Source organism: Bicyclus anynana, chromosome 13 (genome assembly GCF_947172395.1).
Source record: "Bicyclus anynana chromosome 13, ilBicAnyn1.1, whole genome shotgun sequence".
NCBI classification, from domain to species: Eukaryota; Metazoa; Arthropoda; class Insecta; order Lepidoptera; family Nymphalidae; genus Bicyclus; species Bicyclus anynana.
Window position 1 is genome coordinate 7,780,731 of NC_069095.1, and position 19,936 is coordinate 7,800,666.

Genomic DNA, 19,936 nt, shown 5'->3' on the forward strand with positions numbered 1-19,936 from the left:
TACTGAAGCGATTTGGCTGAAATTTAGAATGGAAATAGATTTTACTCTGGATTAACACATAGGCTACATCATCCCGAAAAAACCCATGGTTTCCCGACCCGAGATTTGCAAAACTGATGATTTTGATGATATGAATGTTTGTAACTCTTTCACGCCGCGACTACTAAACTGAATTCGCTGAAATTTGGTATTGAGATATTCATATTATAGCCTGTATAAACACATAGGCAACTTTTTATCTCGGAAAAATCCATGGTTCTCGAGGGATTTATGAAAAACTATATTCCACGCGGACGAAGTCGCGGGCGTCCGCTAGTATTATATACTCTGTTTATGCATACAAAATAGGTTTCGTAAACTAGCGATCAGCCGAGGTACCTTCACTAAGGCAACAATACTATATGGCCTACACTACAGGGCCTGGCGATACTCCACATAGGAGAGGAGAACTTCTCCTTTCTTCTCCTTTCCTTTCTACCTTAGAACAGCAAGACGCCGCGAACGTTGGCATCCTTACATAGTGGATGTCCAGGTAACTCGTACGAAACGATTTCTAATTCATAGAGCAAAAATTTGGCATGAGTTTATGTTTCCTGACATTTATAATTTAAACACCTTCAAAGCAAGAGTGAAAAGGCATCTTCTAAGTAACTTAAAGTGCATTAATGCTTTCCATCAGGCTTAATTGCAGTCAAGTTCACAAAACAAATCACCACCACTATGTTCCAGTGCGGGTTGGTGGGTTACTTCTCAGACTAATTAGATAAAGACCTACCTTGCAAGACATTATTTTTCTGTCAACGTATATGATCAACGATCTTATGCGATTATAAACACTGTCTCTAAAGAATCGATATTTCATAGTTTACAATCGTGTCCGTCGGTTAAAAACCTCCGTAAAAAATACCTTTTTGTGTAGTTATATGGTGTAAAAAATTAACAAAAACTGCTAGTTTAGTATAAAATATGTATGAAATCTAAGCTAGTTTTCCTTAGAAAATGGCAGAAAATTTTGTTCCTGAATTTGGGTGCGATACTATTCCTTCTGTATTTAGTCTGAGGGTTATTTACATCTAATTTTAGAAGAAGAGTCGTGCAGCAATATAATAAAATATAACAAAAAATAAAACTACATATCCCTCATTTTATAACTTGGCAACCTTTCAAATTCGATAGTCTCGCTTTCGAATGTTGGCTTTCAACTTTTGTTGTGAATCACACCCGAAGTGTGATAATTCTACACTAATAATAATATATTCTATACTTTAAGCTTTATTTCATTTCATAATAAAAAAGTTTTATGGTAAATTGTAAAACAAATTAAATTAAAGACGCTAAAACGTGATAAGCGAGTATTAAAGAACGTAGAGTTAAAAACTAAATAGCAATTTCATTACACTGAATAAACTTAGCGGTAACTTCGATACGGAAGATTAATATCGATTACAAAATCAACAAACTGTGTCAGTTTGAGAAGTTGGAAATCTGAAATAACGTCTGTAAGGAACGACTAACTTAAATATTTTCATGAGTTTCAGCCCGAGGGAGCGCGTATTTGATCAACTTCAACTTGGGCTTCAGTTTCAGTCGTGCTTCAGCGTTCGTCGCGGATGGACGCGCTCGAGCTTTGAAATTCAACTAAGCCGTTACAGTTCGAAAACACTGAACAATTTCTCGAATACGATTCGTAAACTCAAGCTTTATAGTTGTTATTGTGCTAGACTCTCCAAGTTCTGAGTTTAAATTAATCTCTTCCTGTGCTGCCGACATTTTTATTTCAGACAGGATTTCCAAGTTAATAGTGCTAAACCACATCACCATGAATGATGACAGGGTTGACGGATAAGGGTGAGTGTAGGGTACTTGTTTTGATTGAATTTTTGTTTGAAAAGTGTCTGCGGTTTATTTTTTGGAACTTTTTTTGTTTAATAATCTAACAGAGCAATTTGGAGATCAATATGTATGGAAAATGGTACGGCATAATTTTTTAAAGAAAAATAATGTTTTAATGTAGGTAGGTAACTAAAAAACGTAATCTTTAGGGCGTTTAAACCTATGCTGGTTTTAAGTTCTCTGTAGATTAATAAGCGAAAATATGTGTTTTAATGATTTATTATAATATTCTTACAATAAATTTCTTTTAAATCATCCATATGCTGCGGGTTTGATCCCTACAATTTTAATTCCATGCCCAATATCTTGTGCAATACAAAACTAATTTAAGCATTTCAAGGACGTAAATAGAATTTTCTTTCTTTGGTAATAGATCGTCCACTATTTAAATGCTTCTACTTTATTGACATTAGGATAGGTAGCCACGTAATTCAATATTTTTTTTTCGATTAGGTAAGTATGTTAGGTAAAATATGACTATACTTACGTAAAATTTGCAGTTAGCTTCTGGTAAAGAAAACTACTTTACATTACATCTAACGATTTTTTTCTCATTCCCGAGGAAATCATTGTTTTCCGAGATTAGCGAAAACTGATGATTTTGATGAGATGAATGTTTGTTACTCTTTCACGCCTCGACTACTGAACTGAATTAGCTGTAATTTAGTATTGAGATATATTATAGCCTGGATTAACACATGGGCTACTTTTTATCTCGGAAAAATCCATGGTTCCCGAGGGATTTGTGAAAAACTAAATTCCACACGGACGAAGTCGCGGGCGTCCGCTAGTAAATTAATATATGAATAACTTTGTTTAAACAACTCAGATACTTATGACATATTAGTTAAATTGGACTCGTTCGAAGCCGGGTGGGTCGCCTGTTTCATAATAATTAAGACTGAATTTTAACTAAAGGGGTTGAAAGCCGGGCTTTTTGTCAGCCTTTTCAGTTCTGTTTACTTTAAAAATTACACAGTTTTTGTACAAAAAAGCGTGAAAAGGGTCGCCTTGTTTTTAAGGCTCCTTAAATAAGTTGGCCGTTTGCTGTTACAGTTACAAGAGTGCTTTATAATCTTGCCCTATTTAAGTTAGAACGATGTTAAGTACCTACCTGCCTTCGTATTTCAGAAAGAAAAATATTTCAGTTTTTTTTAAATACCTATAGAATAGAAGTTTTGACGGCCTCCGTGTCGCAGTGGTATGCGCGGTGGATTTACAAGACGTAGGCCCTGGGTTCGATCCCCGGCTGGGCTGATTGAGGTTTTCTTAATTGGTCCAGGTTTGGCTAGTGAGAGGCTTCGGCCGTGGTTAGTTACCACCCTACCGGCAAAGACATACCGCCAAGCGATTTAGCGTGTGTTTGTCGCATAGAAACCGAAAGGGGTGTGGATTTTCATCCTCCTCCTAACAAGCTTCCCGCTTATATCTTAGATTGCATAATCATTTACCATCTATCATATATTATACCATTTAGGATGGTGAGATTGTAGTCAAGGGCTTGTAGTAAAGAAAAAAAAAGTTTTAAATATTCTGCTTTTTATAGATATCTTATAAATTTAGCCATAAAAACACGATGGTTTAATTAATTAATCTTAATTGCGAAGTAACGTATTTAATCTTAAAAACCCTTACAAATAATACGTTTTTACAGTCTCGTACTGGAGTTAAGCCGCTTAGCCGGCACTAGTAAGATCTCATCATCATCATTATTAACCCACTCGGCTCACTGCTGAGCTCGAGTCCCCTCTCAGAATGATAGGAGTTAGGCCAATAGTCCACCACGCTGGCCCAACTGGCAGACTTCACACACGCAGAGAATTAACCCGGCAGCACTCGCTAGGATTTTACAAACACTAATACTCGCTACTGGGTAAAAAATACCACAGATTTTATGGTCCATTATTCAAGACAAATAGGTAGTTTATTGTTTTAGGCGTATTGTATAATTTTAATAATATTATTTTAAGTAAATAAAAAAATATATTACAGTCTAATCATTTATTTATTAAAAATATGAGTCTTTTGAAAAAAAATCATAAAATTCGAACAAAAATCGTTAAACTCTTATACAAACTAACAAAAATGCTTTTTCTTCTTAGGAACCATACAAAATTAAGATATTTATGAAAAGAAGACTTAAACACTATAAAATTAAAACAAGCTTAAATTTTTTATACCTCGGGAACTTTTAGATATTTGGCATAGAAGTTGTTGTTCCTCGCCTGTTAGTAAAAATGATTTTTTTTCTCGTTATCGAAGCAGTCCTCACATATTGCGGTTGTATGTTCCCGGCATATTCTCTTGGAGCATAACTCACAAACTGTCTTTGTCTTTCAAATTTTTTTCCAGTCACATACGGCGCAGCGAGAGGCAGAAGTAAGCCCAAAAGAGCCCGAAGCTTAACAATGTCGGTAGACTTACAGTCGGGTTCCCTCGTGAACTTAGATTTCAGATCTTGGATGTATTATATTCGTGTTATCGACAATCTATGAAGACAACTTTCAAAATATAAGCTCCCAAGCCTCTAGTATAGATTTGGTGATTGCGGTGACTCACGAATTTTCCAAACAGTTGTTTTGTCCTTTCCAATAAACTTTCCTTTCCTAAGGTAATTTCAATGGCACATCTATCTATTCTTCATTTGAGGGTTGCGGTTCTTTATTTAAGGGTAGATCGCAAGGAAATTCGTCAAGGTCTGAGTCTGCGTCTGATTCATCAACATCTTGCCCTGAGTCACTTTCATGTTCACTATATTGCTCTGAATCTTCCACTTCCGAAACATTTTCTTCCTCGCTATCTTGTTGCTCAAGTAATTCTGCTATAATGCTATCTCTCAGCCCGAAATCCATTTTAAATAGGCTCTTATACAAGATAAACAACCCTAAGCAAACATAAAAAAAAATAACTAAAATTGTCGCTACTGGGTATTTTTTACCCATACTAACTTTAAACGTCCATTGTAGCCGAACGCCGCGCGCGCTTTGGCCGTGACGCGGTGTGCGTGTGCGTTAGTTAGCAACTAGAAGGTACCTAGAAGCGCGTGGCACCGAAGTGCTTCGAAAAAGAAAGACATCAATTTATAGGTACTCTGTGGTAATATTTACCCAGTAGCGAGTGCTGCCGGGTTAAGAAAATTCTCTGGTATGCGGGTTTCCTCACGATATTTTCTTTCACCGTTTGAGACACGTGATATTTGATTTATTAAAATGCACACAACTGAAAAGTTCGAGGTGCATCCAGACCAGATTCGAAACCACACCCTCCGGAATTGGAGGCAGAGGCACTGGGCTGGTAAGATCTAACTTGTGCTAATCATATAATATGAATTTCTTATAGTGTCTCGTTCTTGGAACTGAACCCCAAACCTCTTAGTTTTAAAACAACGTCAACACCAACTGCTCAGAAAATATTCTAAATCTATACTAATATTATAAAGCTGAAGAGTTTGTTTGTTTGAACGCGCTAATCTCAAGAACTACTGGTCCGATTTGAAAAATTATTTCACTGTTAGATAGCCCATTTATCGAGGAAGGCTATAGGCTATAGGTATATTATTCCCGTATTTCTTCGGGAACGGAAACCACGCGAGTGAAACCGCGTGGTGTCAGCTAGTTCAAAAATATTTGAACTCAATTTTAATAGAGTTTAAATACTTTGTGTATTTAGATTTTCCAATTTATATATAAGTAGACGCTATAATTATAAATAGACGTACCTACCTACTTGTTATGTATTATTAAATATGAAACTAAAGGTTAGGCGAGTGGAATACTCCTTCTAAGAATAAATTCAATATACCTTTAACAAAATAAACTACCTACTGGTAATATCAGCCAATTTTCAGCTTCGTTACTTTCACAATTTCGTGTTATATTTCTCCTCTTGGCGTATAATTGGTTTAACTTTTCTTTGGCTCATGGCACTTTAGTTGAAAGGTTCGGTAAAGTGATTTATATCTGAAATAATGAAGACAATGGTATACATTTCGAACAAATAACTATTGATAAGTACGACCTTGATCTTTAAAAAAAAACACTTTTGTTTTATTTAGAGAAAGATTACGGGGATAATATATAGCCTGTAGCCTTCCTCGGTAAATGGGATATCTAACACTGAAATAATTTTTAAAAACGGACCAATAGTTCCTGAGATTAGCGCGTTCAAGCAAACAAACAAACAATATCTTCAGCTTTATATTATTAGTATAGATTGCGCAAACAATGCGAGTTTTCCATAGTTAAAGTTTATGTGGGAAATAGGTGTAGAACCTTGTAAGAAGTTTATAACAAAACATGAGCCTAAGAAAAATATAAAAATCCTGCGCCTGATTAAAATTTCATAGTAATTACTTACAATGAGTCTGTTGAAATAAATTACTAACAGTGGTATTTCGACTTAATACTATAGCTTGGCAAGTTCGTTATGACTCCCATGATGTGCGGGCGACGGGGAGGGAAGGACTGAGCGGGTGCGAAGTCGTGCGCGCGGGGCAGAGGCTGGAGGTGCGGTGCATCATTAACCCCTTTCAAACAAAAAAAGAATTTTCCAAATCGGTTCAGGCGTCTTCGAATAATCGCTGAACATACATAAGAAAAAATAAGATTCCGACGAATTGATTACCTCCTCGTTTTTTTGAAGTCGGTTAAAAATTAAATATCACGTTTTTCAAACGGTGAAGGAATAACATCGAAACCTACATACCTAAGAAATATCTTAATTCTCTACGTGTGTGAAGTCTGTATATCTGCACTGGGCCAGCGTCGTGAACTATTAGCCTAACCACTCTCATTCTGCGAGGAGACTCGATCTCGACAGTGAGACGAATACGGGTTGATAATAATATTTCTCTGTTTTTAAAAACACAATCGAAACATTTTATTGCGTGTACTACCATTATCTGCCCGCAGAAAATGGCTGCCATTGTTTTACAAGATAATATATTAACTTGGCAAATAAAATGTGCTTCTCAACGCTCGAGATAATCGCCAGGGTATATTATTCGGGATTCCAGCAAACTTCACGCCCTTAATCTATCTTGAAGACGAGTAATATATAGGAGTAATACGTACTTCACAAGTTATTTTTTAAAGTAAATTTAAATTAAAAAAATTCTGACGTATTATGATGACTTAGATTTTGCAAAATTAGAATTTACTCTGAAACATCACCTAAGCTTAAAGGCTTACTAATTCATACTAACTCTTAAGCAAAAATTCTTTGTAGCTATTATGAGGAGGAAATAAAGAGACAAATACAAATAAAAGGAAACAAATATTTAACTATTATTTTTGATAGTTTGTGACATACGCTATGTAGCTGCAACTAAGTTTTTTTTTATTCTTATTAGACTTGGGCTTCACTACAATCATGCCTAGTGGAAAGCAATGATGAGGTCTAGGTTGGAGCGAGCTTGCCTAGAAAATGCCTATTCACTCTTGCCTTGAAGGTGCACAGATCATAAGTGTTTGGAAACACAGAAGCCGGAAGGGCATTCCACATCTTCGCTGTTCTTATTAGAAACGTCGATGCGAAACGTTTTTTGCGAGTCGACTGGACATCGACAACAAAAGGATGCCAATTTGTTAATGCCAAAAGAGTAGAAGACCACTAATTGGTATTTATATTTTCTTTATGGAAACAAAACAACATCAACTAAAATCTTTGATAATCATTATTATAATTAGCGCGTATTAGTTTAATACACACTTTTGTAACTCTCCGTCCTATGACAGAATTTTTGTGTTAAGGATCATCATTATAAGGACGATGACTTTGTAAAACATTTTTCCAGCAAAATGTATATTAAAATGTCCAAGAAACACGTGTTAAAGTGAATTACGTAGGGCCTTATTATGAAAATGTTCGTTTGTGGCGTGATTTAAATGTAACGAATTTACATTTGAGAGTGTTAAAGTACGACGAGTAAATAGAGTCAAGCGTTTGATGAAATTTCGCCGGTTAACGAGAATAATTTACGGAGCATAAAATAATCATTTTAATTCTGGATAAATTATGAAAACTGGCAAAAACAGTAACTACAATGTCTATTAACTCATCATCATAAAATTTGTATTGGGTTTTTTAAATATCTATTTTGGTTATTAGTGTGTAAATATTCTTAACTAGCTTACGCCGCGCGGTTTTACCCGCGTGGTTTCCTTTCCCGTAGGAAAACAGGGATAATATATAGCCTATAGCCTTCCTTAATAAGTGGGCTATCTAACAATGAAATAATTTTTCAAATCGGACCAGTAGTTCCTGAGATTAGAGCGTTCAATCAGACAAACAAACAAACTCTTCAGCTTTATCATATTAGTATAGAATAAATGTATGTATGTTATTCATATTTTGTATAACAACTGCAATATTTCATTAGAGGAGACTTGGGGTTCGAGACCACCATGCTGCTCCTATGTGAATTGGCGGGATATGAATGTTAATGTTCAACTCTGTCACGATCACTATCAGATAGTAGTTAGAAAACAGACGGACGTTACTCGTAACCTGATCTCCGAAGCACGAAAATGTAACACCTCACCAATGTCTCAAATTGGGCTACTTAGAACACAGAAAAGATCAATATTCACCCATGACCCAAAACTGGAACTAACCTTAACCACTGTTCCACATGAGGCAGTTAATAAAATGATAATTATTTCAACCACTAATGTGGGGTTGTTCCAACCACTCAGAATCAGAATAAGTTATTTATTATTTTGCTGAGTTGGCCAAGTTCTCATTGGTAGTCTTCACACTTTGAACCTTTGATCTTGACATTCAATCAGGAATTTTTAATGATGTTTCCTGTGCCTTTGAAGAAAATTTTCTGTAAAACATTCTACATAGCAGCCTAGAGTTAACGGAAAAAATATTCCTTTGGAGAGCTTTCGTTCTTATAAATCATACATAAGAACATTGTAACTCTTAAAAAGTTCTAAAAATAGTCCTCAACAGTTTAAGCGATAAGGTTGACTCATTTTAACCTTTTTTATGGTAATCATGGTTTTCTACGCGGACGAAGTCGCGGGCGTCCACTAGTTATTGATACAAGACACATAATTGAATATGATCTGCGTCGGCATATCTTGTTAGGGTTCCGTAGCCAAATAGCAAAAACGGAACCCTTATAGATTTGTCATGTCTGTCTGTCCGTCCGTATGTCACAGCCACTTTTTTCCGTAACTGAGCTGTACTGTTACTTGGTAAGTAGATGTATTCCATGAACCGCATTAAGATTTCCATATATTAACAGAAAAAAAAATGGGGGTCCTCCATACTTAAAACTGATACTCAGAATTTTGTTTTTCATTAAACCCATAAGTAAGAGGTATCTATGGATTGGAAGGTATTTTTTTTCTAAACTGAATAGTTATTTATTTATTTTAATATTTATTTATTACTTAATAGTTACTTCTAAAATACGAGAATGATAAAATTAAAAAATATGTGAAGTACATTATCATGCAATCTTCCACCGAAAATTGGTTTGAACGAGATCTTGAAAGTAGTTTTTTTTTAATACGTCGTAATCGCAATATGTATATAAATATATAATGTGTATAATATATGTAATTACTTAGCAAGAAGTTTATGTTACTTGCTGCTATGGATCAATGGGCGCTTTTTTACAGTATAATTATTGTTTTTCTTTATAATCGTATTTGTAAGATGCCAAATAATATTATCTGTGTTAAGTACATGACATACATACATATTTAGCTCTATTTTTATTTTAAATTTAAGCCCACCACAAACATAAAAAAGGAGCGCGTTAAAATATAAAACATTATTCAAACATTTCATACTTGAAAAATTCTCTACGATACTTCAACCCCGTTGAAGGAATTCAACTGATTTTATATTCGTATGCGAAATAAATAAAATGAAAATATCGAGCGTTTGCTTGGTAGGAATATGAAGTTTGTTGCTGAAAAATTATGCATTTTGATAGTGGAGTTGTTATTAGATTTATTTCAGAACTAGGAAAGCTCGCAACTTTATCTGCATAATCGAAAATAAAAATCGAACTTTGCTCTGAAAGTTTAGGTACACCGATTTTTTAGATCGAATAGATATAGGTGGGTATTCCAGTAAAAGTTAAGGTACACCGATTTTTAGATAGAATCTATACTAATATTATAAAACTGAAGAGTTCGTTTGAACGCGCTAATCTCAGGAACTACGGGTCCGATTTGAAAAATTCTTTTAGTGTAGATAGTCCATTTATCGAGGAATGCTATAGGCTATATTTTATCCCCATATTCCTACGGGAATGGGAACCACGCGGGTGAAACCGCGCGGCGTCAGCTAGTAGGTATAGATGGGTAAGCTATCCTTAAAAGACAGACATTATGCCGTAGAGGAATATCCTACTTTGGATAGTTTTTTATTGAATTGTTGTATTGACATGCATTGATTAGGCTGCGTTTTCTATGAAATCTCCAGACAGCTTGACTTTTTTCGACACTCCTGACCTCTATTTTCAACATTTTTATAAAAAACCTATTTATTGTGTTAGATGGAGGGGTGTGGGTTCGAATCCGGTCCGGGTCATGCACCTTTTCAGTACTGTGCATTTTGACAGATTAAATATCACGTGTCTCAAACGGTACAGGAAAAACATCGTGATAGATGAATAACACCTGCGTACCAGAAAATTTTCTTAATTCTCTGCGTGTGTGAAGTCTGCCAATCCGCATTGGGCCTGCGTAGTGGACTATTGGCCTAATCCCTCTCATTCTGAGAGGAGATTCGAGCTCAGCAGTGAGCCGAATATGGGTTGATAATGATGAATATGAATAGATATTCCAACTAACAATATATATTGATTGAGATCTCGCCAATCTTCCTGCTTACTGACTTAATAAAAGCTGAAAGACTTGCTCTTACCATCGGTAAGTATAGAAGGAAATTATGGACTTTGGACAATGGTGGCTTTTATAAAATAACGAAGGTCTGGGAAACGCAGGCTTTTAGACCATTAGTAAGTTTGTAGAATATTATTCCACGAGTTTGCTATCTGTTAGAATACATTGTTGTTAGTTGAATAGTGTTTTGAATATCTAATACTATGAAGTTAAACTACTTGCATATATTTTCCTTATATCTAACTGACACCCGTGATTTTGCCGATCTTAACTTTTGTTTATCACAAATCCCGCGGGAACCATGGATTTTTCCGGGTTAAAAATATAAGTACCTAACATGTATACGTTGCTCAATTACCTTTTTTATATTCCAGTGAAAGTCCAATTAAAATCAGTTTAGTCGTTCCGAAGATTAGCCCGGACAAACAGACTGACTGATAGACAAAAAATTTAAAAAAGCTCGTCTGTATTTTGGTATTTTGTAAGTAACTATATATGTACTCGAGAGCACACCACAAAAATTGAAGTCACAGACACAAATTTATTAAATAAAAATTATTAAATTATTTATTAATTAAATTTAATAAAATAGTAAAATAGCCTAAAGCCTCACAAGAAACGCAAAACTAAGCAATTAAAATTAATTAACCAGTCATTCAGTCAATTTAGTTTTTTACTGAACCTTTAGATTCTTCAAAAAAGTCTTTAATTCAACATAGTACTGAATATGAAGATTATAATAGGTCACTAGCGGACGCCCGCGACTTCGTCCGCGTGAATTTAGTTTTTCACAAATCCCTCGGGAACCATGGATTTTTCCGGGATAAAAATTAGTCTATGTGTTAATCCAGGCTATAATATATCTTAATACCTAATTTCAGCTAATTTGGTTCAGTAGTTGAGGCGTGAAATAGTAACAAACATTCATATCATCAAAATCATCAGTTTTCGGGAAACTATGGATTTTTTGGGATAAAAAGTAGCCTATATGTTAATCCTGAGTAAAATCTATTCACTTCAGTAGTAGCGGCGTTAAAGAGTAACAAACATCCAAACATCCTTACAAACTTTTGCGTTTATAATATTAGTAGGATTCAAAATAATATCTAAAGCTATTCTTGGTAATCTTATTTTGTCCGTAAATATTTCTATTCAGTCTACATTACTATCTACGGGCCCTTCCATAGAATTATTTTCACGAAGTACATCAAATCTCGAATCCCTAAGCTAAATATTTTTGTAGTGTATGATTTACGATCTATTATGTTTCCGCTGAGGGTGGGATTGCGTTCCAACAATATTTTTTTCCTCTAAAATAATACTTTCACATCAAGAAAAGGATTTTGCTTAGTCTAGTTGTGTTTTTGTGAATAAAAACGACTCACGATATTAGGGTCCTTTCTAATATTATAAAAGCAGAAATTACTTTTCCGCTTCGGGAACTCTTATAAAAATCTATAGTTGTGGAAAAGTTAGGTTTTGTTCATCATATAATATATTGTGAAGTTTCGTAACTTATGCTCAAGAACTGATTGTTTGTTTGAATGTGCTTTATTGTTATTTCGAGTTTCTTTTGAGAGAGAAGGAGAGAATAAAAGTTATAATTATTTATACCTACATAGTATAGATTTATACATAATATGATAAAAGGTGGTGAACTTGAGTGATAAACAAGCATCCTAAAAGGGAACCCGCCAGCATTTCTGCTTTCAAAATTATATGTTGCATTAGCGAGTGTCTGTAACAATAACAGTTAAGTGTTAAAATAACCGTTGTGACAAACTAATCATTGGAGAGAATGATACAGGCTGCGTAAAACTGTTTCAATTCAAATACCGGCGAATAAATAAATATTTGACGGCCTCCGTGGCGCAGTGGTATGCGCGGTGGATTTACAAAACGGAGGTCCTGGGTTCGATCCCCGGCTGGGCAGATGGAGATTTTCTTAATTTGTCCAGGTCTGGCTGGTGGGAGGCTTCGGCCGTGGCTAGTTACCACCCTACCGGCAAAGACGTACCGCCAAGTGACTTAGCGTTCCGGTACGATGCCGTGTAGAAACCGAAAGGGGTGTGGATTTTTATCCTCCTCCTAACAAGTTAGCCCGCTTCCATCTTAGACTGCATCATCACTTAACATCAGGTGAGATTATAGTCAAGGGCTAACTTGTAAAGAATAAAAAAAAAAATTCCTAAACAACCTTTTAAAATAAACATCAAATCAATTGAGAAATGTATTTTACAATTTGGCGACCTCTATCACAGATGATAATGCTTGGGTTATCAACAGATATGTCCAAGGTTCGATTTCAAGCTCGGATCAGTTTAGGATTTGTCATTTTCTAAATTGGCTAAGGTCTGGTCTGGTGGTAGAGCTGTTACTAGTTACCCAAAGATGTACCGTTAAGCCCGCCTCCATATTAGACTACATCGTCACTTAACATCAGGTGAGATCGATGTCAAGGCTAATTTTTCATTGTATAAAAAATAAAATAAAATCTGGGTGAAACAAAAAATGTGCAATTAAGAACTCTATCTATTTCTATAGCTTGGGAAATTCATTTGTAGCACTCCAGATGGTGCGCGCGGGCCAGAGGCGTGTAGCGATGAATGAAAAACCCGCGACTGATCCACCACACTTCCCCGCACGCACGATTTCACACCCGCGCAGTCTTTCCTCCCGTCGCCCGCATACCATGGTAGTGTCATCGACGGACTTGCCAAGCTATATCTACCTACTTTATAACTTTACCTGCAGAAAGTATATCTAATTAAAAGTATGAACTCGACTGAGAAAATATGAGCTGTTTTCTTATTTCATTAACAAATTAATTTACAAGGGTCAAACCTTTTAAGTAAACATCGTCTATGGGATGGTAATTTTATTAAGGTATGTGGTTTTAAACCAACAAGCAATATTTTAGGGTTCCGTATTAAAAGAGATAAAAACGCTACCTATTTGTGACGGTATTTGTCGCCTTTTTGCCATTTAAAAGCGAAAAATAGGAGGCTTCTTATTTTATTTATTTATGAAGTTGACAAATAAAACTTTCTACGCAGTGCTCGGAGAAATCACTGGGGGATTTTACTTGGTACCCCAGAAAGTTCTATATCCATTTATAATCTGTGTTCAACGAAAATAATAAAAAAGTAATCTATTCTAAGAAGTTTTGCAGTAAACTTCGTTACGAAACAACATAAAAGTGATTTGTGATTAGATTATCATGAAATGATGTCTTTGTGACTAAAATATAAAAATTTTAATATTTGTCATTCATGTGTCATTGATATCAGCCTATTTTAAGGCCATATCTCTTTACGAGAGATGGAATATGGAGTTAAAAACCACCACGCTGATTCAATACGTGTTGGCGGGATTAGGATGACAATGTGTAATTTTTTGACGACCACTATCAGGTGCTAATGATAATGTTCGATAGTTTATTAATTCAGATAATATAGCTTTTATAGTTGCTTTTAAATTGCGATATTACAAAAATAAAAAAACAAAGTTTGTATAAAAATATTCATTTAAAAATAATCCTTGATGTACATGTACGTATCCGTCATTATAGGACTTATAACTCTTCTAGACGACGGTATAATCTTTGAAATAGAAAGCCCTAAGCGATGCTGGATCGTCTAGATCAGGGAGTTTTTCTGGTGTGTGGTCAAGATATTATCTATACTTACTATTATATACCTAAAGAATTTGTTTGTTTGTTTGAACGCACTAATCAAGAACTAAACTGGTCCGATTTGAAAAATTCTTTCAGTGTTACATAGCCCATTTATCGAGGGCACGATAGGATAGGCAGTATATAATCCCCGAACTTCTACGGAAACGGGAACCACGCGGGTAAAACCGCGCGGCGTCAGCTAGTTTGAAATATAATTTGTAACATGTCACCCGAAACAAAACTTTAGAAGTGTTAAGTTGGACGTCCACAGCATTGAAGGGTGTATTGTACTATCGCCCAGAACTTCATAACAAATCTCCATGTTTTGGGTCAACCCATCAAAATTAGGTTACCCGAGATAGGATAAAACAGCCAAAATATCTTGTCCCTAATGCCCCTAATGACGGTATAGCCAAGTAAGATGTTTAAGAGGGTCACATTATTAGGGTTTCAAAACTTACAAAGGAAAAAGCGAGGCTTTTGAGTAACGTGATTTATTATATACTGTAATATTAAACGCTCACTAGGGTAATTTTTAAATTGACATGGACATTAAAAATGTATTATAATTACATAAATAGATATAAGGTTGTGGTATGCGCTTAAGAAATTAGGTGAAACATTAATTTAGTATTATATTTATTTAGATAGCTATACCTATGTACTAATGTAACTGTACCTACAATCTGCAAATATATATATTGAAAATAAAATTATCAAAAATGACATTAATACCACCACGTACACACCACCTACAGTTATCTTAATAAGTTCCTAAGCTTAAAGTTGCCTGGAAGAGATCGCTACTAAGCGATAAGGCCGCCTTTTGTATTCTACTTTTTCTTATGTTTCTGTTTTGCTTGTTTTCTTTTATTTTTTATGGTGTACAAATAAAGAGTATTAAATAAATTAATAATATAGAAATAGTTATAAAGGAAGACAAATCTTTAGATTTAAAGTATATTAGATACAGATTTAAAAGTGATGAAACGCTTGTATGTTTGTAAACTCTTTAACCAAACGTCATAATGTTATGTATATGTTACGCTCATGGATTTTCTTCATTGCCACAACGCGTTAAGATGTCAGCCACGACACGAATTTCGCTATTTAGTCTTTCTGTGATTGCCACAAGCGTCGTGCGCGATTTCATTAGAGCCATAACACGATTTTAGTCATGTGGATGTTTACTGTGACCACAACGCGTTGTGAGCTATTTTTCCGATCACTGAGCGTTTTCGTTTTTTGAGCGTAACATATATACTATGCCAGGGGTAGTGTATGTACAATGTACATTCAGTAAAATTTATAGTTTCATTCAAAGTTCATCTAGAAAATCATGAAATTCATGTGACGTAACTTATGAATGGCGTAATGTATACGAACTCTGTAATTAAAACATGTATCTACATGACTTTTTTGTATTGGCAAGATTGACTATCGGTACTCACTTAAAGATATATTTCTAGAAGAAATAAAAAAAAAATAGAAAAATATATACCTTTAAAAATAAAGAAAAATATTTTTATTTCTTTCTATACTAAAGCTTGCTGAACTAAACGAAACTTAACGAAATGTTTTGTATGGTTTAAATAATTTCCATGACCTTGAAAGAAGTAAGGCTGACACATTCTTCACGCCTTCCGTCCACTGGTTTTTATTTTTAGAATCCCTTGTTTACTGAGAATCTCTCGATTGCTTTGCGGTACAAAGAAAAGTCTTCCGTTTGTACGTTCCTTCGCTTTTCTTTGTAATTTTTCTTTCTTTAAAGACCGGGATAAGAAAATGTATAGTAAATTGAACGAAGATAAATAGAAGTTCATCAAATATTTTTATCACAATGTTATTATCAGTTTGATTTTCATTTTTAAGGAAAACTTAAACAAGTCTCATAAAATCTCGTGTCTGCGTTGTCGTATTCTTTCTTTTTTTAGACGGCCTCTGTGGCGCAGTGGTATGCACGGTGTATTTACATGACAGAGGTCCTGGTTTCGATCCACGGCTGTGCAGATTAAGATTTCTTAATTGGTCCAGGTCTGGCTGGTGGTTGGCAGCCGGGGCTAGTTACCACACTACCGGCAAAGACGTACCGCCAAGTGATTTAGCGTTCCGGTACGATGCCGTGTAGAAACCGAAAGGGGTGTGGATTTTTATCCTCCTCCTAACAAGTTAGTCCGTTTCAATCTTAGATAGCATCATCACTTACCATCAGGTGAGATTGTTGTCAAGGGCTAACTTGTAAAGAATAAAAAAAAAATGCGGATCTCCTCATTTCTGATTTCATCACGCAGAGATATTCTTAGCATAGCTCGTTCAATCGCCTGTTGTGCGACTCTGAATCTCTGAAACACTGGCAACACGCACTGTTCGTATGATCAATCGTACAATGGCGACCAAGTCTCGTTGTAATCTATCGTTATTAACCCATATTCGGCTCACTGCTGAGCTCGAGTCTCCTCTCAGAGATAATAAGAGGGGTTAGGCCAATAGTCCACCACGTTGGCCCAATGCGGATTGGCAGACTTCACACACGGAAAGAATTACGAAAATTCTCTGCAAATTCTCTGAATTAAGAAAATTTGTGGTATGCAGGTTTCCTAACGATATTTTCCTTCACCGTTTGAGATACGTGATATTAAATTTTCTAAAATGTAATCTATGCACTAATTTTATAATCTATATATACCTATACTAATATTATAAAATGGTAAAGTTTGTGGTGTTGTACGGATAACCTTAAGATCTACGTATTTTACCACTAGAAAGCCACATTATTTGTGAGTGTTATAGGCTATATTTTATCCTCGTATTCTTACGGGAGCGGGAACTAGGCGGGTGTAACCACGGAGGGGGGACGTTGGCTAGTAATAAAACATAATTTTACAGCTAACAACATTTAAAATTTCAAAGGGTAGAAGCATGCAAGCGCTAAATTAATTTCCCAGTGAACCGATCTTCGTGTAGGTATCCGACATCAGTTTCATTATATTAAAAGTTTAGGTTTATTTTACAAACTACGGACGTGGACGTCTCGCGGTAAATCAGTGGATAAGAATATTATAATACTAGCGGACGCGACTTAATCCGCGTGGAATTCAGTTTTTCACAAATCCTGCGGGAACCATGGATTTTTCCGGAATGAAAAGTAGCCTATGTGTTAATCCGGAGTAAAATATATTTCCATTCCAAATTTCAGCCAAATCACTTTAGTAGTGTCGGCATTACAGAGTAAGAAACAAACACGTCCATATTAACTTTTGCGTTAATAATATTAGTAGGATTCAAAGGGAAACTTATTTGAAAAAATTCAAAAATATCGATACCACGTTAGCTCAAATTGCAGTGAAGGCTTCTAACTTAATTACCATGATAATTTAACCAAGGTTCCTTCGGTTGCCGCTGGAGAGGGAATTAAAACCCGAACGGTGCCATTAGTCTAAATATATTATTTTCCTAAACTAATTGTGCAAGAGTGCATATAGATTTCAAGTGCTATTAATTACTATCAGCTTATTTGAAAGGCCCTATTATATATCTTTAGGTATATAGTAGGTACTTATCTTCTAAATATATTTAACCCAAAGACGATTGACTGACATAGTCATCAACATCACATCAACGCACAGCCCAAACTATTAAACGCATCGGGCTGAAATTTGGCATGCAGGTAGATGTTATGACGTAGGCCCCCAAGGGGATAAAATAGGGCTTGAAATTTTGTATAGAAAGTCCTTCATTTATAGAGTTATAGTTTTGAAAATTTGTTCATAAATTATAAAAAATATAAGAAATATAACGTTATTCAAGTTGTGAAATAGGGGTTGAAAGTTTACATTTCACTTCCGGACGAAGTCGCGGGCGTCCACTAGTTTATTTATAAAATGTTTTTATGCCGTTATAATGCCCGTTTTTTCCTTTGTGTTGATAACAAAAATCAAATCTCGCTTAACTTTCATGTGCGAAGTTGAAGTAGCTTTGACAAAACAGAAATATGTTTATATTATAAAGTCCCAACTGTCCTTGAGTGTGTTTGCTAAACAATAATTATTTGGTAAACTGGTATCGATGTCTCACGCCTCCTTTAGTATCACTCTTATCATTTAATACTGCGCTTCTTAGACTGATAAAGTATCAGCCTTTATAAAAGGAGCTATTGCAGGCCTAGCTTTAATGTATGTTGTGGTATTTGTGTTATAATACAACAACACATATATTATTATGTGTTATTAACACGCACATTTAATTTTGTTATTAATACAAGTCGTCAACGATACAAAAGGTAGCACCGCTAGAACAGACGGCGCGGCGCCGCCCTTTTGCGGTTTCAGCCGTCTTCAAGATTAAAGCTCCGTCATTTATACAAATTATATTATATAGAAAGCTCTTAATTAAGCCAGGTTTCAGGGACGTAATTACGCTGAATATATACACTTACTTCATGGTTTGTTTACCGTCGGGTGATGATTACTGTTCTCAATTGTAATGTAATAATTGATAGTATTATGTACTTAGTAACATTTAAATAGTAGATTGTTATACAAGGGGCTAAAAAGACCCATTATATACGAGGTATTTTTAGGGCCTGAGACGTAAGTCGAGGGCCGCCTAAATAGAAACCGAGTATATAATGGGTTTAGCCCCGCGTGTTACACTCTGATTTTCACTACGATTGCGAGAAAATAAAATAGTTTAGTTCAATATTCAATGATTTATTTAATTGAAAATTAAATGTACAAAGTCTACAATTTTGGATATTATGGGAGATGCTTTTACCCGGTAACATAACTTCCGACTAATGTGAAGATGAATAACGAATATATGAGGTAAACGTGGGTGATATTAGTTTAAAAAACTCCTTTCGTAAGTAAATCCATTTGTTGTTGTTTTCTTCACTTATTAAATTTCGTAGGTAAGTATTTAGGTAAATGCGTCTGGACTTTGATGGTATCAGATTGAAAATTTCATCCATCTCCAAATTAGGATCACCATTCTCAGTAGATGAAGACACCAATAACAATTAATGTTGAAATATATGAAAGTTACGGTCACAAATTAACAATTATTTTCTGAAATAAATCAAGTGTGTATTATTAGTTTTTTAAATTCTTGCTTTTTAATTTTATTTTTTTCACATGAGAAAAAGGCAAAGGTATTACACCGTAAAGGATGTCCCATGTCTTCAATAAAAATTAAATAAAAAAAATGAACGCATTCCACAGACAAGAACGCTGCACTTATTTCCAATTTAAACTTTTTTTATTTATTTTTCAAAACAATCAGAGCCTTACCTATAATGATTCAATTTTCGTATAAAACCTCCTCCGTTTTATAGTAGGCTAGTACTCGTAACAGACAAGAATTAAAAAAACAAAATTACTTTAGCCCCTAGAGGCTAATATGCTTGTTTAGCCCCGCTGGAGTGGTAATATGACAGTGTTTTTGAGCAAGAGTAGTGAAAAAATATAAACATGTAATAATGTCGGAGTATAAGGAGTTT

General features: G+C 35.0%; 2 protein-coding genes across 2 annotated transcripts in view; both read left to right on the plus strand.

The window, feature by feature from the left end:
• LOC112043107 (circadian clock-controlled protein daywake) overlaps positions 1–19,936 on the plus strand; it is a 42,470-nt gene that overhangs the window by 16,497 nt on the left and 6,037 nt on the right. The window lies entirely within an intron of this gene.
• LOC112043114 (trace amine-associated receptor 6) overlaps positions 1,155–19,936 on the plus strand; it is a 66,217-nt gene continuing 47,435 nt past the window's right edge. Inside the window, exon 1 of the mRNA XM_024078394.2 lies at positions 1,155–1,848. The gene's annotated coding sequence lies outside the window, so the exon portion shown is untranslated. The remainder of the gene's footprint in view (positions 1,849–19,936) is intronic.